A 24,802-nucleotide genomic window follows, 5' to 3' on the forward strand; every position below is an offset into this window, starting at 1 on the left:
AAGGTTGAGGTATAAGGATTGGGACCTCCCTGAGGACGTGATGGAGGTGTTGCTCTCGGCCAGGCGGCCGGCAACAAAGTCTCTGTACCGTTGCCGTTGGAGAAAGTTCTGCGACTGGTGCAGAGTTAAGAATGTGGATCCTTTTGAGTGTGACATTCACATGGTTTTGTCTTTTTTGCTTTCCTTGGCCCACAGGGGCTTGCAAGTGGGGACCATTAAAGGTTACCTGGCGGCGCTGTCCATATTTAAGCGCTCGTCTGAAGAATGTTCCTATTTTAGGATTCCTTTAATTTCTCAGTTTTTGAAAGGGCTCACTAATGTTTTTCGTCTGTCACCTTTTCTGGTGCCCGGTTGGGATTTGAACCTTGTTCTTAAGTTTCTTATGGGTGCTCCATTTGAGCCTTTGCATTCTTGCCCTTTGAGACTGTTAACTCTGAAAACTGTTTTTGGTTGCGGTTACTTCCGCTCGCAGAGTGAGTGAGTGAGTTACAGGCGCTTTCAGTTAAGCCACCCTTCAATGTGTTTCATAAGGACAGGGTTGTCCTTAGAGTTCGTCCTTCCTTTCTTCCGAAGGTGGTTTCGGAATTTCATTTGAGCCAGAAGGTTGTTCTTCCGGCATCCTATCCTACTCCACATCCTGGTAAGGAAGAGGAGAGGCTCCATAGGCTTGATCCTAGGAGAGCGTTGAGCTTTTATATTTCGCGCATGTCCCGGGTCAGAGTGGACGATCAACTTTTCATTGGTTACGCTGGAAAGCGTTTGGGACAAGCTGTGACGAAACAGACTTTGTCTCGTTGGATTATTTTAGCTATCTCTGAGTGTTACCGCTTGGTGGGTAAGGGCCCTCCGGCTGGCTTGCGGTCCCATTCTGGCAGGGTAGTGGCTGTGTCTACTGCCCTGCAGAGGGGTGTTCCTATTCGTCACATCTGTGATGCAGCCACTTGGGCTTCAGTACATACTTTTATACGTCACTACTCCCTCGATTCCATCCGAGGGCAGGATCTGGCCTTTGGCAAGGCAGTCCTTTATTCCGCAATTTGATTGGGCATGCTAAATTTGTGTTCTAAATTCTTTTCCCACCTCCTTGCTTGGTACTGCTTTGGGAGCCTGTCATAGATATGGAATACGTCGGAGGACCCAATCCCCTCGAAGAACAAGTTACTTTCTTACCTGGTTACGTTCTTTCGATGGGATGGTCCGACGACGTATTCCATATCGCTCCCTCCCTAGCTTCCTCGCTGCAGAATTTCTTTTGCGATTGCAGCTTGCGTTCCGCAAGGCCTTGTGTGTCTGACTGGCAGAAAACTGGTGGCACACGTTCTGGGGGAAAAAACTACAACTGAGGCTACGGGCGTTGTGCGTCCTACTAATCACATCGGGTGACGTCGGCCATCGGAGGAGGTCCTCGGGGACGGCGCATCGACGTCATCGACGCAGGACGCAGACGCCGAAGATTTTCCGAAGTAGCACAGCTGTGGACATTACCTGTCATAGATATGGAATACGTCGTCGGACCATCCCATCGAAAGAACGTTACCAGGTAAGAAAGTAACTTGTTCGTCTCAGCCTGGGCGTGGCTTAAATAGTCTCTGGGTATCCCACGTGTCTCTGGGCTGAACCACACCCAAAAGACTAGACTGCACATGCAGTTCTGGGAACCGAAATATGTGGGGGCATCCATCTTGTCCCCATCAATGCACTACAAGTCCAATCCCCAATTTTATCCTATGAGAGTGAGTGAGTCTGGTGCCAATAGCGCCAAGTCTGACTCCAAGTGGGTCTTTGGAGGGATGGAGAGGCCCTTGAGGGCCATGTAGGTGATCATGGCCTGGTTCCAGCCTGACATCTTGGAGGGCTGGGGACATGAGGGGCAGGAATCATGACAGCACTCCCCCCCAAGCCTCCTCTCAAGGTGGCTCTTCCTTCTGGTCCTGGTTTGGTTGGATGGTTTTGATGAAATCGTCTAAGCAAGCGAGGTGCATGGATGTATTCACAAGGCTCCCATGTCCTGTCTTGTGGACCATACCCCTTCCAGTCTACTAAGTAGTATAATTTGGATCTGACGTACTTTGAATCTAGGATGTCCTTGACTTCTAATTCTGGCTCCCCGGCGACTACTACTGGCTGCGGTGGCGTTGCTACCCGTGTCCCAGGTTGAACAGGTTTAAGGAGAGACACGTGGAACACAGGATGAATCTGCATGTTTGACGGCAAAGCTAGTCTGACCGCCACAGGGTTTATCACGGAGGTGACGGTGAATGGACCCAGGTATCTTGGACGGAAAGTTCGGGTTCCTTTAATGGACACGTGTTTAGACGCCAGCCAGACTTTGTCTCCCACTTGGTAGCTGGGGGCCTTTGCTCTGTGTTGATCAGCAAACTTCTTTTGGCGATTCTTAGCTTGAAGTAGGTGTTCAGCTGCCCTTTTAAAGGTTTGAGAAATGGTCAGGTGCAAGGTTTTGACTGCTGGCATTTCCAGGGTTTTAGGAACGTCCAACTCAGAAGTACGTGGGTGCCTGCCATACATGGTATAAAAGGGTGTCTGCCCGGTGCTGGTGTGTAGGGAATTATTATAAGCGTATTCAGCTATTGTAACGCTCACCTGATTCCCGCAGAGGCGCCGGTCTTGACTGGGTGAATGCCGTATCTTCAAAGGTGATGTGTAACACACGGTTGGCTCTTTGGGCTGGACCTCTGTGCACTGTATGTCTGACTCGAAGAGTAAGATGTCTGCAGATAGAAAATATGGGATTAATGAACTGGGGTTATTGGGTGCCTCTCTCCTCTTCCCTTTCTCTTCTCCTGTAGAACCCCAAAGGTTAACACCCTCACCTTAGGTAAGTGAACGCCGAGCTCTCCATCTGCCTCGGGGCAGGGTGCCATAACCAGTTTCTTCACTGGATAAGGGTGCAGGCCTCTTGACCTCAGAGGACTGCTGTCTGTCGTTAACTGCACGAACGGTAAGTTCTGGGCACTTCAAATGTCTTAAAAGTCTTTTGTAATGATATCTCTTGTTTTGCAGGGTTCCGGCGATGGCGGATGGCGGGCTGATGAGAGTTGAGGATCGAACCCGCGTGAGGAATAGAAGCGCCTGGAAGCACGTAAGTAAGCGCTTGTAGCCTGCTTCACGATGCGCACTAACTGTCCCTTTTATCTTGCAGGTACAAGTCCGGAGCTTTAGAGAAGCTGAAGGGTGCTGGAATACCCACTGGATTCGGCGTGGGAAGGAGTAATGGCACGTGAGTAATAAAGTTGCCCAATGTCTTTAAACGCACCTTCTTTTGTCTTTCAGATGCGGGATGCAGCGCCGAAGGCCTCCGGAGCGTGCGAAGAGCTGGTAAGCTTTTGTCTTTCAGATGCCGGAATGCAGTGCGAAGACCTCCGGAGCATGCGAAGAGTAGGTAAGCCTTTGTCTTTCAGATGCCGGAATGCAGCGCGAGGCGTTGGTGACAGCCGATGGACCAGGTAAGAGATGCGCTGCCACTGAAGACCGTAGTGCTAACCTGTTCTTTCTTTGTCTTTACAGGTGCTGCTGAAGACTGGATTCCAGGATGGTAAGCCTTTGTTCCCTTAGGCCCAGGATCAGAAGCAGAAGACACGATGAGCGTTCTGCTGCAGAGAATGCAGAATAACGCAAAGCAAGATTCATCCATCGGGTGTGGTTTAAATAGCCTCCTGTAGTGCTTAGGTGTCTCCTTCCACAGCCACGCCTAAGAAAAGAGTTCCTGCTTTCCAGAAGAGTTCCAGTGTTCTGAACCTAGGGAGTGGCTCCTGCCCCACCCAACAGGAAAAGTAGTCCCAAACAGAAGAGGATCAGGGGTTCAACTGGCAGGTAAGTAAGCAGCATGGTCTGCTGCAGGTAAGTCCACCCAAGCATTATGAGCCCGGCGCTTCCAGCGCTGGGACTGGGCATCTTTATGAGCCTGGTGCCACTGGCGCCAGGACAGGGTCCAAAAGGTCCCAATTGGGACTGGCTGGCACTCGGAACCGGGGTTATGGGTCTGCTTCCAAGGGAGTCGGGCAAGTCCTGATCTTTTGGAAGCAGAGATCATGACAGCACCCCCCCTCAAGGCCCCTCCCAAACCGGGCTTCTCCGGGGGTTTGGGCTTGTTAGGAAATGTTCGATGAAATCTTTTGATTAGACAAGGCGCGTGGACATATTCTGCAGGTTCCCAGGATCTTTCTTGGGGACCGTAGCCTTTCCAGTCAATCAGGTAAAATAGTTTAGATTTGGAGATCTTGGAATCCAGGATGCTTTTGACTTCAAACTCGAGTTCTCCATCAACTAGAATAGGTTTTGGAGATGTAGTTAGTCGGGTTTGAGGTTGCACGGGTTTTAATAGAGAGACGTGGAAGACCGGATGTATCTTCATGTGAGGGGGCAAGTCCAACTTGACCGCTACTGGATTTACTATGGTAGTGATGGAGTAGGGACCAAGGTATCTTGGGTTGAATGTGCATGGTCCTTTTAGAGGTAGATATTTGGTGGATAACCAGACTTGATCTCCTACTTGATATTGGGGGGCTTCCTTCCGATGTTGGTCTGCTCCTTTCTTGTATTGTTCTTTAGCCCTTTGAAGGTGAGAAACGGCTTCCTTAAAGGCTTGGGTGATTGTAGAATGCAGGTGGTCTACTGCTGGTGTTCCAAGATCTTGGAGTGGATCCAACTCCGAGGTTCGAGGGTGACTACCGTATAAAAGAAAAAACGGGGTCTTCCCTGTTCCCGAGTGGACAGAGTTATTGTAGGCATATTCGGCTATCCAAAGGATATCTTTCCAAGTTTTTTCAGTTTGTTGTAGCATGCAGCGCAAATACTGTTCCAGAGTTTGATTGGTCCTCTCGGTTTGTCCGTCGGTTTGAGGGTGGTGGCTGGTCGAAAGTCTCACATCAATTTGAGCCGACCGACAGCAACTTCGCCAAAGATGAGAAATAAATTGACTACCTCGATCCGAAATTAGAACTGAAGGAAAACCGTGCAGTCGGACGATGTTTTCGAGAAATTCTCGGGCCAGAGTTGCTGCTGTTGGTAAGCCTTTGAGTGGAATGAAATGCGCCATCTTGGAGAATAGGTCCACGATTACTAGGATTGTATTGTATCCGGAGCATGGAGGTAGATCGGTGATGAAGTCCATAGAAAGCGTATGCCAAGGGCGAGGCGGGATGTCAATAGGGCGTAAGAGGCCGGCTGGTTTTTCCTTTTTACTCTTGTTTTGGGTGCATACTCCACAGGACATTATAAAGTCTCTGATATCTTTTTTCCAAGACGGCTACCAGAAGTAGCGCTTGATCTTTTCCGAGGTCTTGGTCATACCGGGATGTCCTTCCATTAAAGAATCGTGATAACAAGAGATTACCTTTTTCTGTAAATCTGTGCTGGGCAGGTATAACCGTTATTGGAAATATAATAGGTTGTCCTTCACTGTAAAGTCCTTTCCCTGCAGATGCCAATTCTGTATGTCTGCTGGAGTTACCAGTAGCCTGGCTTTATCCTTAACTTCCTCTATGGATTGTGTGGCGATTACACCTAGAATTCTTTGTTCGGGAATGATAGGTACAGGTTTAGGATTGATCAAATGTTCTTCCACTCCCATCCGAGAAAGGGCATCAGCTTTACCGTTTTTTGTACCAGGTCGATAGGTAATTATGAAGTCAAACTCGGCAAAGAATAGTGCCCAACGGAGTTGCCTAGAGGATTGAGCTTTTGCGGTTTTCAAATATTGCAGGTTTCGGTGATCTGTAATCACAGTAACGGTGTGTCGGGCCCTCAGAAGATAATGCCGCCAAGCCTTAAAGGCGGACTTGATAGCTAGAAGTTCCTTATCAGTAATAGTGTAATTGATTTCAGGAGGCGAGAATTTGCGGGACCAAAATGCCACGGGATGCAACTGATTGGTTACTGGGTCCTTTTGTGATAGAACTGCCCCCATGGCAAGGCTCGAAGCATCAGTTTCAACGATGTAGGGGAGTTCTGGGCGAGGATGTTTTAAGATCGGTGCAGAGATAAATCTAGTCTTCAAATTCTGGAAAGCTTGTTCCGCCTCGGTAGACCATTCAAAACGTTTGTTTTTCTTTAACAAGGCGGTGATGGGCTGGACTATTCGAGAGAATTCGGGGATAAACCTGCGGTAAAAGTTAGCGAAGCCTAACATGCTTTGAACACCTTTTACGGAGGATGGCGATGGCCATTTGAGAATTGCATCGACCTTCTTTGAATCCATACGCACTCCGCTAGGTGATAATATGAATCCCAAGAATTCAACTTCAGTCACGTTGAAAACACATTTTTCCAACTTAGCGAAAAGTTTGTGTTGACGCAATCTCTCGAGGACCATTTTCACGTGTTTCCGATGTTCAGTTTCCGATGAAGAATAAACGAGGATGTCGTCAATGTAAACAACAACACACACATCTATGAGCTCTCTGAGGACATCGTTCATAAAATATTGAAAGGCGGCCGGGGCATTGCAAAGTCCGAAGGGCATGACCTGATATTCAAATAGCCCATACTTGGTGCGGAAGGCCGTCTTCCATTCATCGCCCTCTTTTACTCGTACCAAGTGGTAGGCTCCTCTAAGATCCAGCTTTGTATATATGCATGCTTTTCTGACTTGGTCCAGGAGTTCAGGGATCAAAGGTAACGGATATCTATTCTTAACGGTGATCTGGTTCAGGGCGCGATAATCTATACAAGTTCTAAGGTCCCCTTCTTTTTTTGGAACGAAGAACAAAGCTGAGGAAGCAGGGGACTTGGAAGGACGAATAAACCCATTCGCTAGGTATTGATCCAGGTATTGTCGGAGGTGAAGATTCTCAGGCTCGGTGAGGGCATAAATTCTACTACAAGGAGGAGTAGATCCAGGTATCAGGTCTATCTGGCAGTCATAAGACCTATGAGGAGGTAGAGAGTTAGCCTGATCCTTCCGGAAAACATCTTGGAATTCTAGGTATTCAGGAGGTAACTGAGGAGCCTCCGAGGAAATTGCTGCCAGTGCAACACCAGGTCGAGGGTGACAAGTAGAGACACATTCTGGAAACTGAACCGTTCTTGCTCGCCAATCGATCTGAGGATTGTGCTTCTCTAACCAAGGAATTCCTAGAATAATCTGGAACTGGGGGGCCTTGATCACATCGAACACGATCTTCTCATGGTGTCCATCTTGACTTACTAGCGTCACTTCTTGGGTGGTATGCGTTACTGGTCCGGAGGCTATCTCCGTACCATCCACCGTAGTAATGACGTCCTTTACAGCCTTTGGACAAAGAGTCAGATTCATCCTCAAAACCATTTCATGATCCACATAATTGCCGATGGCACCGCTGTCGACGTAAGCTTCAATCGCATGTAATCGAACCGGATGTTCAGGGCTAATGAGGACCATAGGTATCACGAAATGCGAGGTCACGGAACTGGTTTTAACGCTCGGCAAGAGGACCTCTATTCTTGTCGGGCGAGGTCGTTTCCCTGCTCAGAGTTTGTGACCCTGGTAACTGCAGCTCCTACTGCCTTCTTGGCTGGTTTCACCGGACAGTCTCGAAGAAAGTGCCCCGAGTTTCCGCAATAGAGGCATAATTGCAGCTGTTTTCTCCTTTCCCGCTCCTTTTGTGTTAGTGGTCCTTTCAGGCCCCCTATTTGCATGGGTTCCCCGGAGTCTACTCCTTTGGTAGGAGTTGGTGGTTTGGAAAATACTCGAGCATCAAACTTGGAACGATCGGCCTTCCTGTTCTGCAGTCTGTGGTCAATTTAAACGACTAAGTCAATATAGTCCGAACAGTCTTGAGGGGGATTCACTACTTGGGCTAACACATCTTTGAGCTCTCCACGTAGACCTCTATAAAACAGCGTAATCCTTTTGTCCTCAGGCCATCGAGTTTCCACTATCAGTCTGTTGAAAGACGCAATATAAGCCAAAAGGTCTTGATTACCCTGTCGCAATGAAAGGAGCTCATTGTCCAAGGCCTGCCCCTGTGAATGTCTTGCAAACAGTTTTTCCATACTGAGCTGAAAAGCTCGAAAATCATGGAGAACCGGGTCATCTTGATTAACTAGAGGGATCGACCAGTCTGCCGCATTGCCACTAAGGTACGAAAGCACGAAAGCTACCTTAGCTTGATCAGTTGGAAAGGCTGCTGGCCGGCATAAGAAGTGCAACCGGCACTGATTAATAAATACTGCAAACCTCTTTGGGTCACCCGAAAATCGTTCGGGCGGAGCCAGAGGTACATTCCCAGGTAGGTTGATCTGCACTGGGTTCGTAGAGGATGTTGAAGGAAGATTTGCCCCTGATGCGGGTAACAGAGTTTGTCCGGCTTGTGACTGTAGCAATTGTCTAGCGAGATCGTCTGTTCGCTCCTTGGAAATAATCAGTTCCCTTCTTAGAGCATTCGTTTCCTGACGGGTTGCATGCACTTCTGCTCTTAGTTCCCCAAGTAACTGGGCTAGCTGGTCGGTATCCGAGGTTTCCATAGCGCCTGGGTGGGAGTTTTGCGATTGGCTTTGCGTTCTGTAACGCTCACCTGATTCCCGCAGAGGCGCCGGTCTTGACTGGGTGAATGCCGTATCTTCAAAGGTGATGTGTAACACACGGTTGGCTCTTTGGGCTGGACCTCTGTGCACTGTATGTCTGACTCGAAGAGTAAGATGTCTGCAGATAGAAAATATGGGATTAATGAACTGGGGTTATTGGGTGCCTCTCTCCTCTTCCCTTTCTCTTCTCCTGTAGAACCCCAAAGGTTAACGCCCTCACCTTAGGTAAGTAAACGCCGAGCTCTCCATCTGCCTCGGGGCAGGGTGCCGTAACCAGTTTCTTCACTGGATAAGGGTGCAGGCCTCTTGACCTCAGAGGACTGCTGTCCGTCGTTAACTGCACGAACGGTAAGTTCTGGGCACTTCAAATGTCTTAAAAGTCTTTTGTAATGCTATCTCTTGTTTTGCAGGGTTCCGGCGATGGCGGATGGCGGGCTGATGAGAGTTGAGGATCGAACCCGCGTGAGGAATAGAAGCGCCTGGAAGCACGTAAGTAAGCGCTTGTAGCCTGCTTCACGATGCGCACTAACTGTCCCTTTTATCTTGCAGGTACAAGTCCGGAGCTTTAGAGAAGCTGAAGGGTGCTGGAATACCCACTGGATTCGGCGTGGGAAGGAGTAATGGCACGTGAGTAATAAAGTTGCCCAATGTCTTTAAACGCACCTTCTTTTGTCTTTCAGATGCGGGATGCAGCGCCGAAGGCCTCCGGAGCGTGCGAAGAGCTGGTAAGCTTTTGTCTTTCAGATGCCGGAATGCAGTGCGAAGACCTCCGGAGCATGCGAAGAGTAGGTAAGCCTTTGTCTTTCAGATGCCGGAATGCAGCGCGAGGCGTTGGTGACAGCCGATGGACCAGGTAAGAGATGCGCTGCCACTGAAGACCGTAGTGCTAACCTGTTCTTTCTTTGTCTTTACAGGTGCTGCTGAAGACTGGATTCCAGGATGGTAAGCCTTTGTTCCCTTAGGCCCAGGATCAGAAGCAGAAGACACGATGAGCGTTCTGCTGCAGAGAATGCAGAATAATGCAAAGCAAGATTCATCCATCGGGTGTGGTTTAAATAGCCTCCTGTAGTGCTTAGGTGTCTCCTTCCACAGCCACGCCTAAGAAAAGAGTTCCTGCTTTCCAGAAGAGTTCCAGTGTTCTGAACCTAGGGAGTGGCTCCTGCCCCACCCAACAGGAAAAGTAGACCCAAACAGAAGAGGATCAGGGGTTCAACTGGCAGGTAAGTAAGCAGCATGGTCTGCTGCAGGTAAGTCCACCCAAGCATTATGAGCCCGGCGCTTCCAGCGCTGGGACTGGGCATCTTTATGAGCCTGGTGCCACTGGCGCCAGGACAGGGTCCAAAAGGTCCCAATTGGGACTGGCTGGCACTCAGAACCGGGGTTATGGGTCTGCTTCCAAGGGAGTCGGGCAAGTCCTGATCTTTTGGAAGCAGAGATCATGACAGCTATCCATAAAAGGTCGAACCAGCTTCCTTCAGCTTGGTGTAACATGCAACGCAGATACTGCTCGAGCGTCTGATTTGTCGTCTCAGTTTCACCATCCGTTTGGGGATGGTGACTGGTGGATAGCCGGATGTCGATCTGGGCCATACAGCAGCGTTTTCTCCAGAAGTTAGATACGAATTGAGTACCTCGGTCTGAGACAAAAACTGAAGGAAACCCATGGAGCCGTACAGTGCCTTCAAGAAATACCTTTGCCAGAGTGGAAGCATTTGGGAGCCCCTTAAGAGGAATGAAATGTGCCACAAGAATAGTGTTAAACCCTTGATTGGGTGGTAAGTCAGTAATAAAATCGAGGGACAACGTGTGCCAGGGTGCTGGTGGGATTTCCAATGGTTGTAATAGCCCATCCGGTTTCTGCTTGGATGACTTGTTTTGAGCACACACTCCACAAGATAGGATGAATTGGATAATGTCTTTACGCTAAGTGGGCCACCAATAGTTTCGTTTTACCTTGGCTAGGGTTTTAGCGATTCCGGGGTGGCCCTCGATCAAAGAAGCATGATAACCAGACATGACTTGTTCTCGTAGTTCTTGGTTTGGTAAGAATAAACGATTCCTGAAGTAGGGCAACTGATCTTTTATCATGTAATGTTCTCCTTGTGCACTCCAAGCTTGTAATTGCTCCGGACTCATCAGGTTTTGGATTTCTTCATGTAATTCTTTCTGAGTTATGGTTGCTGTGATTCCTAGGAGCTTGTCACTCGGGATGATTGCTATTGGGTCAGGGCTCTGATACCCTTGCTCTTCCACCCCCATACGGGAAAGGGCATCAGCCTTCCCGTTTTTCACCCCTGGTCGAAACGTAATCACGTAGTCATATTCAGCAAAAAGAAGAGCCCAACGTAGTTGTCGAGAGGATTGGGCCTTTGCCGTTTTTAGGTACTGGAGGTTCTGGTGGTCAGTTATTACGGTGATTGTGCGTCTGGCGCCCAAGAGGTAGTGCCGCCGTGCCTTAAAGGCTGCCTTATTGGCCAGGAGTTCTTTGTCTGTGATAGCGTAATTGAGTTCAGGGGGTGTGAATTTACGCAACCAGAAGGCAACACGGTGTAACTGGCCCGTTTCGGGGTCCTTTTGTGAGAGGACTGCTCCCATAGCCATGCTTGACGCGTCTGTTTCCACCAGGTATGGGAGGTCAGTGCGAGGGTGGCGTAAGATTTGGGCAGATGTGAATCTTGCTTTGAGTTCCTGGAAAGCCTCCTCGGCTTCTGTTGTCCACTGGAACTTTTTGTTGCTTTTCCATAGTAATGACGTGATGTGATGCACGATTTGTGAAAATCCTGGCATGAACCGGCGGTAGAAGTTTGCAAAACCCAGCGTACTTTGAACCCCCTTGAATGAATTTGGAGATGGCCAGTTCAGGATAGCATCTACCTTGTGTACATCCATTCGGATTCCATTCGGGCTGAGAATAAAGCCCAGGAATTCCACCTCGCAGACGTGGAATGAGCACTTTTCGAGCTTGGCTTTGAGCTGGTGTTGACGGAGTTTCTCCAATACGGATCGGATGTGTTTGAAGTGGTCCTGCTTTGATGCGGAATATACTAGGATATCGTCGATGTACACTAGATCACAGTCATCAATCAATTCCCGTAGGACATCATTCATGAAGTATTGAAATGCAGCAGGCGCGTTGCAAAGGCCAAAGGGCATTAGTTGATATTCGTACAAGCCGTATTTGGTGCGAAAAGCGGTTTTCCATTCGTCCCCCTGTTTTACGCGAACAAGGTTATATGCCCCCCTCAGGTCTAGTTTTGTGTAGATTTGGGCATCTTTGACTTGATCAAGCAATTCAGGGATCAGTGACAGGGGGTAGCGGTTTTTTACGGTAATCTGGTTCAGTGCGCGATAGTCGATGCATGTTCTCAAGTCCGCCTACTTTTTCGGTACGAAGAATAGAGGACTGGCTGCAGGAGACTTTAAGGAACGGATGAACCCGTTGGCCAGGTATTGGTCAAGATAGGCCTTCAGTGCTGGTTTTCTGGTTCCGTGAGTGCGTAAACCCGCCCACAAGGGATTTGTGCGCCGGGTATCAGGTCGATTTGGCAATCGTATGGTCTATGCGGTGGCAGGGTATTAGCCTGTTCTTTCGGAAAGACATCTTGAAAGTCCTGGTATTCACTTGGTAGGGTGCCGATTGCCACAGTCGCAAGCGTGGAGGTTCTGGTGTCTATTGGTTGTTTCTCTTCGCGATAACATGTGTGGGCGCAAGTCTCGGGAAAAGCCAATTCTTTTGCTCGCCAATCGATTCGATGATTGTGAGCTACCAACCATGGCATTCCCAAAATCAACCGGAACTGTGGTGCCTCAATGAGGTCGAAAACTATAGATTCTTGGTGTCCATCCTGGTACAGAAGGGTTAAAGCTGCAGTGCATTGGGATACTGGACCAGAAGCTATTTCCGTGCTGTCGACACTGGTAACAGTGTCGGTGGAATGATTTAGGGCGTAACGGAAGCCCCATCTTTGCCGCAAGATCCTGGTCGATGTAATTCCCAACGGCTCCACTGTCTATGTACGCTCTTACTGCGTGCATCCGAGATGGTTGTTGGTGATTGATCAAGACCACAGATAGTGCAAAATGGGAGGTCTGTAGTTCACTTTCTTCCCTCGACAAGTGGACCCCTACACTTGCCGGGCTGGGGAGTTTTCCGATTCCTTGATGGTATCTTCCTTGTCCGTGGCCCCTACCGTCCTCCTCGGTGCCTCCACAGGGCACTCTTTAAGGAAATGGCCTGACCTTCCACAGTACAGACATAACTGATGCTGTCTCCTTTTATCCCTTTGCGCTTTAGTCAAGGGGGATCTGACCCCCCCGATTTGCATTGCTTCTCCTGAACCTTCCGTTGTTCGGGCAGTATTGTCCTTTGAACGCACATACATAGGGTGAGGGTCCGGTCTGGTTCGATCTGCTCTTCGGTCCTGCAACCTATGATCCAGTTGAACAACAAGGTCAATGAATTCTGAGCAGTCTTTCGGGGGGTTCACTACTTGTGCGAGAACATCCTTGAGCTCCCCCCGCAACCCCGATGAAATAACGTGGTTCTCTTCTCCACTGGCCATTCTGCTTCAACTACGTGTCTATTGAACGTGGCTATGTATTTTAATGGGTCTTGATTCCCTTGGCGTAAGGACAGAAGTTTGCTGTCTAATGCCTGCCCATGAGTACGACGGGCGAACAGCTTTTCCATCTCCTGCTGAAAGCCCCTGAAGTCATGCAGCAAAGGATCGTCTTGGGCCACAAAGGGTACACACCAGTCCGCGGCGCTATCACTCAGGTAGGATAGCACAAAAGCGACCCGTGATTGCTCATTCGGAAAGGCCCCTGGCCTACAAAGTAGGTGTAGGCGGCACTGGTTCATGAATGTTGCAAACCCCTTGGGATCCCCCGTAAATCGTTCGGGCGGGGCCAAGGGAACTGCCCCAGGAAGCGTTATCTGAGCGTGATTGGCTGATGGTGCTGGCATCGAGGACACGCTTCCCGGCAATGGTGCATGCCCTGCTTGTGACTGGAGAAGTTGTCGGCTTAAATCATCAGTGCGTTCTTTGGCTACTATCAGCTCTCTCCTCAGGGTGTTGGTCTCCTGCCTGGCTGCATGTACTTCGGAACGTAGCTGCACCAACATGTGGGCTAACTGGTCGGTTTCTGAGGTTTCCATGACGCTCAGGTGGATTTTGATGTGAGGCTTTGTGTTCTGTAACGCTCACCTGGTATCCACGGGGACATCACTCAGCCTGTTCTGACCTCTTACGACCTCAAACCCTTCCCTGGCGGCTATTCAACTGGAGACTGGGCCTGAAACACAGGATTGGTAGAATTTAACTCCCTATTGTCTCTGTGTGCTTGAACCCCTTCTTCCCCAGGGTCCATCCCTTCCCTTTGATCCACAGCTCACCTTGTTTTCTTGGATAATGTGCACTCCATCCTACTTTCAGCGCAGGGGCACGTTGATTGATGCGGGCTCGTTGCTGCCTAGTTACTTCACTGGCAAGAGTCCGACAGGTAAGTATAATGAGTCTTTTGAACAGTTCTCTAACTTCGTTCCTTTCCTTCCTTAGATGATGGCCGGCGTCCGGGGAATGCGGCGTGCTGCTGAGATGAATAGCGCTGAAGGTGAGTGAGAGCGCGATGCGCGATGCACCCCTTTCGTATTTGTATTGAACTGAGTTCTTTTCCTGTGTCTTTTAGATGCCGCGACATTTTCAGCGTGGATGCCGGTTATGAAGAACAAATGCGGTGAGTATGCGGTAGATGTTTCCACGCTAACCTGGAGTGTCTTATCCCTCTTGCAGATGGATGAGAAGTTCCGGAGACAGAGTTCCTCCAGAGCGGCTGGGATTCAGGTAAGCGTTTTAAGCTCATACAGTATTTAAAAATAAGCGAAGATTTGCAGAATGCTTACTAATGCCTTTTTTCTGTTCTTTTCCCTTTTCCTTAGGAAGTGGCGTGCCGGGATGGGAATGACACCGCCGAAGATGCCCGCAAGACAGAAGGAGCGATGAATGATGGGCAGAAGTGCCGCAAGGTAAGGCTGTTCCTAACGGTGTTCTTGTTCTTGCAGGAGCTGAGCGCAGAAGAAAGATGCAGGCCTACTGGAGACCGATCCGAACACGGTGAGTGTCAGGCTGCAGGTGCAGAAAACACAAACCATGTTTCTCAGCCTGGGTGTGGCTTAAATAGTCTCTGGGTATCCCAGGTGTCTCTGGGCTGAACCACACCCAAAAGACTAGACTGCACATGCAGTTCTGGGAACTGAAATATGTGGGGGCATCCATCTTGTCCCCATCAATGCACTACAAGTCCAATCCCCAATGTTATCCTATGGGAGTGAGTGAGTCTGGTGCCACAAGCGCCAAGTCTGACTCCAAGTGGGTCTTTGGAGGGATGAAGAGGCCCTTGAGGGCCATGTAGGTGATTGTGGCCTGGCTCCAGCCTGACATCTTGGAGGGCTGGGACATGAGGGGCAGGAATCATGACAAAGGGTTAGGATAGGGTGTTTTGGACACAAGGACAGCTTTTCAGTTACTGGCTTCCTGACATAGACTGATCCTTCGTTTTGATTTTTAGGTTGAGAAATTCCTCTTAGAATAGGGCCAGTTAGGCAGTTTCCCAACCCGTTTTTCTTTCAATAAAAGTCTTTACTTCAGAATATGAATACCTAGTGTCCGCCTCTCATTTCTGACCTCTCACAATACTTCTAAAGGATGAGACGCTGAAAGAATTTGCTGACTTCTATCAGACCCTATACACAAGATCCCTGGAGATACGGACTGAGCAGGAGACATACCTAAAGGTATACTCTCCTATGGCTTAATAACACCAAGCTGGGTATTTTGGACTTGCTAATCGAACCGTAGGAACCTAGCGCAAGCTATACACTTTTTAAAGAACAATAAAGTGCTGGCAACGGATGGGTTCACCAGAGACTTCTACAAAACATTCAAGGTGTTACTAGTACCCCATCTTGTGTTAAACACTTGTGTATAGGCACGTTATAAACACCATTTCCTATCATCTCACTGCTCCTTTCAAATCATATTCTTCCACAGGGATTGCCACTGATTCCATGCTTACGGCGTACATCGCAATAATACCCATATCCGGGAAAGATCCCTCCCTATGTGGCTCATATAGGCCAATAGCGCTTATCAACACTGATGCTAATAACTTTGCAAGAGTGCTAGCATCGAGGTTAGAAAAGTTTCTACCACAGATTCATATACGAGAGGCACATGCAGGACAATATTAGAACGGTCATTCACTTCATTGAAAAAGCTCAGAAGAAGAGATATCTGGGCAATCTTTTATCGCTTGATGCAGAGAGAGTCTTCAACAGGATTAGCTTGGATTTCCTGTCTGAGACTGCGGTCTATGGGTTTTAGAGACACATTTTTTAAAATGTGTTTTTGTATGTTATTCCACTCCCTCAGCCTCCATTTACGTCAATCGCAAAAATTGCCTAGGGTGCATCTGGAAAAAGGGTACAAGGCAGGGCTGCCCTCTGGCTCCAATTCTTTTTGCATTCTTGCTAGAACCTCTGGCAGTGCTGATCACAGCCGATTCTGGCACAGTGGTTATCCCACTTGGTGGGTAATCACAAATTAATGAAAATTGCAAATTACATTTTAGCCTCCCTGGTTGACCTTCCACCGCCACCCCGAGTCCTCATTCCTGAATTTAGTAAAGTAGTTAGCGTATTATGACAGAGGAGGTGGTTCTGAGTTTGGCCGTGGAGTAAAAAAGAGTCGGTAATGGAATCAACATCCCTTTTACCTCACTGCAAAATGTCGACTTTGGAGGTAAAGTGGAGGAAAAACCTCCAGCACTTGGTTGGAGGTATTTCCACCAGTTTACCGCCAAAAAATGGCAGAGTTACCACCGGCATAAGTACCACTGGCAGTCATTCTGCCAACCGATGAGGGAGTCCTATGGGACTACAAACTGGGGAGTAACACCACTTCGGAATATGTAGGTGAATATGGTAAGCAGGCAGTAACAGTAATTCTGTTTGGTGAATTTACCATGGGTAAATCAGCCAAACTCAATCTGAAAAGTTGCACCTTGGTCAGGACCGCAGGGTTAAGGAATTACTCCGGGTCACCACATTATTCCGCTGGGCTAAGAAATTCAAAACATAATTGGTCGTTAAGTAAACGCACTCTACTGAGATTGTGGTAGAACAAAATCTTAGACCCCTTCTCTCAAAGTTCTTTGCTTATCTTAACAGATGGGCACATTTCGTAGTTGGAGAGAATCTCGAATGTCGAACTTAACGTTCTGGCCAGGATATTCTATCTTTTTCAGTCCCTGCCTTTGCCCTTGCTTTCAGATTTCTTTGGCACGTTGGTGTTTAACTTCATCTGGGGATGGAAACCTCCTAGAGTAAAGACAGCCATCCTGAAGCAGCCAGTGGACTGGGGTGGGGTAGGTTTACCCCTTTTTAGGAAATATTGGCAAGCATGTCAATTGTCGGCTCTGGTGTAATGGGCAAAACAGATTCAAATAGACACTGGGTACATATGAAACAGGCAGTAAGAAGGGTGGTTTGGGACATCCCAAGGCTTTGTAAATAAGACCAGCCACCTGGCACGTGCATTGCAAGGCCCATTAAAACACTGCTACAGACTTCGAGTAGGCTTGTTACTAGGCCCTCAGAAGCATCACAGGCTTCACCCTTAATAGCAATACATTACAGCTCATAGTTTTCTTCTCCTCTACAAAAAGGATCATTTGGTATGGAAAAAGGGGGACAATGGGACTCTCAGGGGCATGTTCAAAGGGAATAAAGTGAGACCTTTTGAGGATTGGAAAAGTGATTTTCATGGGTCGGAACACTATGGACTAGTGTACCTGCAAGTGGGCATTGGTTATTGCATCCATTTAACAAAGCTGTTGCCACTCATCAACTCACTGAGTTTGAACATCCTCTGGTGTCTGATCCTCAATTCAGGGGACATTTTTCCCTAAATGAAATACTTATGTGCAATCAGAGTCTGCCACAATATTTGTTTTGGGAAGCATGGCATTCCCGGTTGGGGAGAATAATTTGACAAAAGGATTGGGAGAGGCTGCGGGAGAGGTGAGGAAGGGACATACATAAAGCCACAAGATGTGTTTACAACAGAGAGGTTCACTACAAGATCATGAATTGCTGATGTTGGTCCCCAGCGAAAATGCAACGTATGTACAAATGCCAGCCTTGTGCATGCTGGCAAGAGTATGGAGAAGGGGGGGGATTACCTCCACATATGGCGTTTATGTCCAAAAATTAGTGTTTTGGAAAAAGGTGTTTGCAGCTTCTAAAGGTATTCTAGGATAGCCTGCCAAAAGCGACCACAAATATGTGGTGCTGGGCCTAGAGATCCAAACATGAAAGCTTTTTCTGACAGCAAAATTCATCATTGCCAGTTTATGGACGAAGGCTAAGCCTCAAGACTTTGCATACTGGCTTTGTAGACTATGGTCCACAATGGATTTGTAGCATCTAACATTCACCATTAACTCAGATTACAGGGCGTTTTGCTAAATCTGTGGACCTGTGCCAGAATACCTAGTGGACAGTAACAGGGAGTTGGCTTGTCTGACCCGCCTGAGAGCATTAGATTTGTTAATGCATGATGGATAATAGAGACCACAGGAAGATGGAAATCTAGCTGATGGGAGTAGGTGCATTGCTGTTACGCTTCAACGCATGATTCAAGCAGGGGTCTGCAACCTGGAGATCTCCAGAGGTTTTGGACTACAGCTCCCTTGATTCCTCACCATTGACTATGCTTGCTAAGGGTAATGGGAGTTGTAGTTCTAAACACCTCAGGATGCAAAGGTTGCAGACCCCTGACTGAGACTTGAGACCACTGAGAGTCAACTTTGATACAAATTGCAAATTTAAGGGGGAGTGGCCAATTATGTTTTGTTTTCGTGTTATTTTTTGAGGGGGGTTTATTGCTAGCTTGAGATTTGGGAGACCGTTTGTTTCTTTGTGTTTTGGGGCTAGAGTAGGATTAAGAAGGGAGGATTGGTCGAATGGAATTAATGCAAGGGGAATAGTATGGATTAGTTGTATGTAATGAAATTGGAATGTTTAGAGCCTTTTCAATAAGAACATACCAGTCAGAATCATTTGGGATATGGGTACAGTCCTAATGTTTTACTACTGTGATGTTGTAATTTGCGTTTGTGCTACATTCTTAGCTCAAGCTATGCCTTCAACGTTGACTGATTTGCAAAATGTTAATAAAAATGATATAAGAAATCAACTTTTGTGATCTGAAAGGTAGCCCAATTTACAGGGGTACCCCTTAAGTATACAGGTACTCCTAATCACGCTCACACCAGATTAAAGTTCACCCCTCTAGGGAATTAAGGCCAAGAGTCTTTATCTTGCAAGGATAACACATTTAATCTGTACAGACATGAGGATGGGGGGGGCAAAGAACTCTGCTCCCTGAATGGATTTCTGTCCCTCTTTCGTTCCTGGCTCCTCCCAACATTCCCCCCCTTTCGTTACTTCTACAGTAATGAACTCATCCTCACCCGACATATCTACAACCCCAGAAATATTAGTTTGAGATTCACTGTTTATTGTATGGCAAGGTGTTTTAGATCCCCCAATTGATACCATCATCTTTGCACTATTAGGGACTACATGAACACAACATTGCAGACCCAATTGGCACGTGCAGAAGAGGGCCAAGAAGAATACGATAACAGGAACCAGTATTTTTACTGCTGCCTCCAGCCATGACAGCACCCAATCAAAGGCAAGCGATAGCCAATCCGTGTTCTGTACTCCACCTTCTTTCCTCATTTGAACACATAGATTGTGCACCGCCTTGATGACATGGGATAGTGACCCATTCTCAGCATCCTCCGGTGGTACAAAAGTGCAGCAGCGGCTTGTACCGCAGGAGCCAAAAAAGGTGAAAAAGAAAGTCTCTGCTGAGCTTAAAATCAAAAACTTGTCAGGTATTCCTACGAACAGTGCAGAAGAGTCATTTGAGACAGTGTGAGCTCTTCTTACTTCCCCGCCGTTGAAATCGTCCTTTTTCAGGCAGCATACCAAATTCTTGTGTGATCTGCAAGCTTCTTTCTGCTTCTTTAGGTGCTGGACTGGCTGTTGGCACCCTGACAGGCATTTCTTCTCCCTTCTCCCTTCAGGTGTTCTTCCAGGATTACTAGTAGCACTGAGTGCAGGTGGCCAGTGAACGCTTGCCCCTCCAGGGTGGGAGGTGCAAGTAGGCTTGTTAGCCACAAACGCAGTAGTAATCCATCACTGCTGCCGTACCTTTCATCATATCAGGGATCACAAGAGTGTGGTTGCACTGTGTTTGTGCCAACAGGAACTGTTCCTTCATTGAGTCTGTGGCTCTATGTATTCCCCCTGGCTTCTTCATTGTTGCAATCCATGTCAGCCTTGTGATGTATTGGGACCATATTTGCGCACACATAGTCTTTATTTGGGATATTGCTTCTCTGCTGTACTCGATCAGTATATCTGCCGGACATGTCACTGTGGTGCCCTGCCATTTGTTGTTGCCATTTAAGTAACCTCCCAAGGAAAAATATGGTACTTGTAGACACTGGCTGTATTTCGTGTTGCCATTGAATAATGCTGGGTCTTGATCAATGCTCCTGAACTGCACGCTGTGTGCCTGGAATGTGCCCTTTTTCCCCACATAGTGCAAGATGTACCAGGCATTGTGCTGCTATAATTGGAACTGGATGTGGAACTAAAACCTTAGGAGCCCCTGATGCATGCGGGATAAGTTCGCACACGTAACAACTTTCATTGATTATATTCCTTCCTGCAATGCGCATATTAAAGTACCAGCTACTGGAGGATTCTAGGTACTCGATATCAGAAATGACGTCAAAGTGCATCCCCTTATATAAATCATACGTCATTCGTACTTCCTGTGTCATTCGTCTAAGAAAACATGTAGGGGTGGCCGGCAAAAAGTGAGCCATTTTGTATTTTCTTTTTTATAGACATATTTGCGTTATTTTCCAACTGTCCACTCCCTCTTTATATGGCCATCTCATATAACAGACATACCTTCATCCACTCCAACAACCTGAACCAGTGTCATACAAAACAATATAATACTAAAAAGGTACACTACATAATTTCTAGAACAAATGTAATCTATCTTAACTTTTATCCCTACATAACAGAGAGGTCGGTCAGCCATCCTTGCTTATTCCTGGAGAGGAGAAAAAAGGTTATCAAGAAAGAAAGAAAGAAATAAAGAGAGGGAGAGAGAAAGGGAGAGAGAAAGGGAGAGAGGAAAGGGAGAAGGGAAAGGGAGAAGGGGAGGGAGGGATAGAAAGACCCTTTTTCCACCAGAGCCAACCAGGTTCTGGACTTTCAAAAAATTGAAAAGATTTAAAAAGAAAAAAACTATAAAAAATGAAGAAAGAAAAAAGAAAGAAAATCAGTCGTGTGCCACTGCACACCACCATGGCATGGATCCTTTATCTTAGTCTGTTTGAGCTTTGCCTTGTCTCAGGTGCTCTTCGGACATCCGAGAGATCCACCCAATACCTAACTCCTGTACTCCTCTCGCCGTCCGTATGAAGAACACCACCTCATATAGACCTTCAAACCTGGGGTTGATCAGTTCCCAGATAATAATGGTTCAATTGTAATATGGGCAATGCTGTGTACGAAACCATGGTCCCCTGGTCAATTATGTATGACCCATCAACATATAGTATGCCTCCTTCCGTCAATACATGAGCCGTTCATCAGAGTGGAAAAATAAATAAAACTCCTGTATATAATCCGGAGTTGCTAAAACAGGGGCCGTGCAAATAGCTTCTTTTAAGTCCTCAAATTGTCTATTCATTTTGTCGGTCCATTCCAATTTACTTTTAAGTCCTCTGTCCTTCCCTGAGACTTTGTAACCATGGCCTTTGTAGACTGCGTAGACTAGGATCCATGCCCTACAATAATTACTTAAGCCCAAGAGAACTGCTACATTTCCTTCACAGTACTGGGCCTAGGGGCGGTGCATACGATCGCCAGCCCTATCTGGTCATTTCTTTCCCCATTGCAAAAATGAGTTGTCCCAAGTATAGTACCTCCTGGTGGCTGTATTATACCTTCTTTTTATCTGCCTTGTACCCTTTGTGAGCCAGAAATGGCAACAATGCAACAGAATCCCTCCTGCACTGATGTTCATTTTCATTACATACTAACCGATCATCCACATACTGGATGATTTTGCTAAGCACCTCACTTCAATGTAATCTTTACTGGGGTCACATCTCTCAGTAACCCAACATCATGTGGATTAACAGTCCATAATAGTACTGGCACATATCGCATGTCCACCTCAAAAAATAAAGACGGGGTCACCACTGCCACCAAGGGGCACTATACCTTCCTATACTGCACCATGATTTCCAGAATAATCTCCCTCAAATAACTCCTCATCAGTAATTTTCTTCAATTGTACTGTCGGGTCTACCCATAGGACTGTGTGCCACTCGCACCCGTCCTTGTCTGTTCCAATCAGGACTACTCTTTTCTCTGACACTACTAATGCTTGAAAATCTAATGACAATATTGTCCCTGCCACCATCTCAGTTGGCACCATAGATCTGTGGGCACTCGCCAACACTTTGTCGCAACTGGAGGCACTGCTTTTACTAATACCTTTAATACCATAGAAAAAATGTATCTGGGACCACAGGAACCCCACGGACTACCGACTCCCTTGCCATTGCATTGATTATTGCCATTGCTCGAACTACACACATCCCTGGAGTGGAACACACTACCCCTTGATCTGTGAATGATATAGTTATATTTAGTTTACTGAGCAGATCCCTACCCAACAAGTTCACTGGGGAACTCTCTGAATCTAACAAGGGAGCTCGTACTACCTCCCCTCCCACTTTTATATCCAGCTCCTCAGTGTATGGAACCGTAGGAATAGCCCCAGATAATCCCTGCATGTAAAGAGTTTGACCTGATAATATAAAGTTCCCCTCCATGATGCATGATTAGTTGCACCTGAATCTACCATAAATATAAATTGCCTGTTTCCTATTTCCTCCTCCACCAAGGGCTCCTCTTCAGGGTGTGCGGTTGTCAATAGGATTGGACATGCAAGTGCTCTCTTTGGGCTGTCCTAAGCAAAATATGTATTTGTCCTGGGGAATGAAAAAGTGCTACCCCCGCCATTACAACTCCTTGGAATGGAGCGCCTGTTCCCCCTGCCATTCTGTTAAACTGTGTTCCCTCACCCTGCTGTAGTTGTTGCCCACATTGCCATTGCCTGTCAGCACCATAAGGGAACTGATTTTGACCCCCTGACCCAAATTGCTGTTGTCCCATTCCTTGAGGCCCTTGGATTCCCTGCCCCCCTGGAGGTGATGGCCCATAATTAAATCTCATCCCAGGCTTGTTCCTACATTCCCTTGCGAAATGCCCCCATTTTCTGCAATACCAGCACTGTGATGTTCCCAATCCTCCTCCCCAGGGTCCTATCCTCCCAAAGCCTCCAGCTCTTGCTCCTCAAAATCCTCCTATTCCCCTTGGTGCTCCTTCATACTGCCACTGTGGGTTGGCGTACTGTCCCCGCCCCACCCCATTGTCCCTGTCCTCCTTCGCCCCATAGTGCCGCAATTGTGGCATTCACAATTTGTTGAGTGTCTCCTGTCCTTTCCCCCGAAGCCGGTTCTGTTACTGGTGCTTGGATGACAACCTTATTTAGTTTCTTTTCCACTAGTTTTGCCTCGTCCGTTTGCTGCTTCTGGGCTGTCTCCCTGTCCCGCTCCTTGATTCTCATACAATTTCAGACTATTATACTTTGTATCTCTGCTCACCCTTTGGCTTCAATTCCTACAATTTTATCTAGTACCTTCTGGATCTCTTTTGGTAATCCCCTCTTTACGATAAAATAGAAAAATAGTACCGTCTCAACTCTCCACATTTCCTGTAACGTAAGAATAAACCTAACTGGGTCCTCATCACTCATTGTGCACTGCATTAAAGAATGTAAGTCAGGGGTATCTGGGTACATCCTTCGTAGGGCACCCCATACCCTTGCCCATACCTCATTAAATGCTGCTCCATCATGTTCATTTTTCTACAAGACTTATCCCAGAGTACCACGCCCTTGCCCATATGTCCCCAACTATGGTGACCAGTAGACTCTTAAAGTCTTCTACTGCTAAGGCTACCCCTGCTGTTTGTTTTTCAAATTCATAGATCCATTTACTAGCTCCGACTATAAGCTGGGGGAGAGCTTTAATACAATTATTTTTCTCCATTTGAGGCCATGGCACATACTGTGTTATCCCTACTCCTTTATGTATAAGAGGCATCTGCATATCTATTTTATTTTCTACCCCTTTAGTATTCTTCTGATCTTGTACTACAATGATTAAATCTGGTCTTGTACCTCCTCACTGCCTCCTGTGGCAGGGACTGGTTTCTCACCACCTCCTCTCCTTAATATCCTTCTAGCCCTACCTCTTCATTATTTCTACCACCCTGATCTTCCCCTCCATTTTGCTTTGCTTGTTCTACTTCTTGTCCCAGGACCGTCCATGCTCTCTTACCATCATCTTTTTCAACACAAGCATTTCTTAGTGCCCCAGGGTTAAACCTAAACAAAAGATCTCCTGACTTCCAATCCCCTATTTTCTGCACTGCTACCCTTATTTCTGGTGATACTTCTTCAGGTTCTTGTAACCTGACCAACCTTTCCCACAATGCTCTAAACTCTTTGTCTATGTCTACTTGTGGACCCTCTGGGTACACCGATGCTACAGGCATATCAGCACGTGTGGAATGGTTATATGGAGGTGCAAAAGCTCTTGAGTTCCTCCACTCGTTGATAATCCTGATAATCCTGTTGACACTCTCTCTACCACTGGAGGCTTACAGACTGTTTGTATACCCTACTCCAGGTTTAGGCAATATAGGGTTTATGCCCATACATTGGATCTCTTTTTCACCTTCCTGATCTTCCATATCCTCAAATACTTGCCAGAGATCTAGAATCTCTTTTTTTGGGGGGATTTGTTCCCTTTATATTTTGCTGCTAAAAAGATGGAGATTTGTTCTCGCATGTTTCTGTTATGGGAGGCCTGCTCTGGCCAGGAGCAGGACAGGAGCAGGAGCAGGACATCCCCCCTTCCTTTGTTTCTTCTATCCATTGTTTATTTATTATGTCACAATACAGTGGGAGAATCCTATGCATGTGTTTTATTGGAGTTTCTTCCCCCATAATGTTGCATGGGTCCCTAATGCTTCTTTTAGACC

At 47.2% G+C, this 24,802-nt stretch overlaps 1 protein-coding gene across 4 annotated transcripts in view; it reads left to right on the plus strand.

Annotated features, from left to right (window-relative positions):
- DNAAF1 (dynein axonemal assembly factor 1) overlaps nt 1–24,802 on the plus strand; it is a 1,258,717-nt gene that overhangs the window by 232,680 nt on the left and 1,001,235 nt on the right. The window lies entirely within an intron of this gene.

Source organism: Ambystoma mexicanum, chromosome 1q (assembly GCF_040938575.1).
Source record: "Ambystoma mexicanum isolate Mex_15411 chromosome 1q, UKY_AmexF1_1, whole genome shotgun sequence".
NCBI lineage: Eukaryota > Metazoa > Chordata > Amphibia > Caudata > Ambystomatidae > Ambystoma > Ambystoma mexicanum.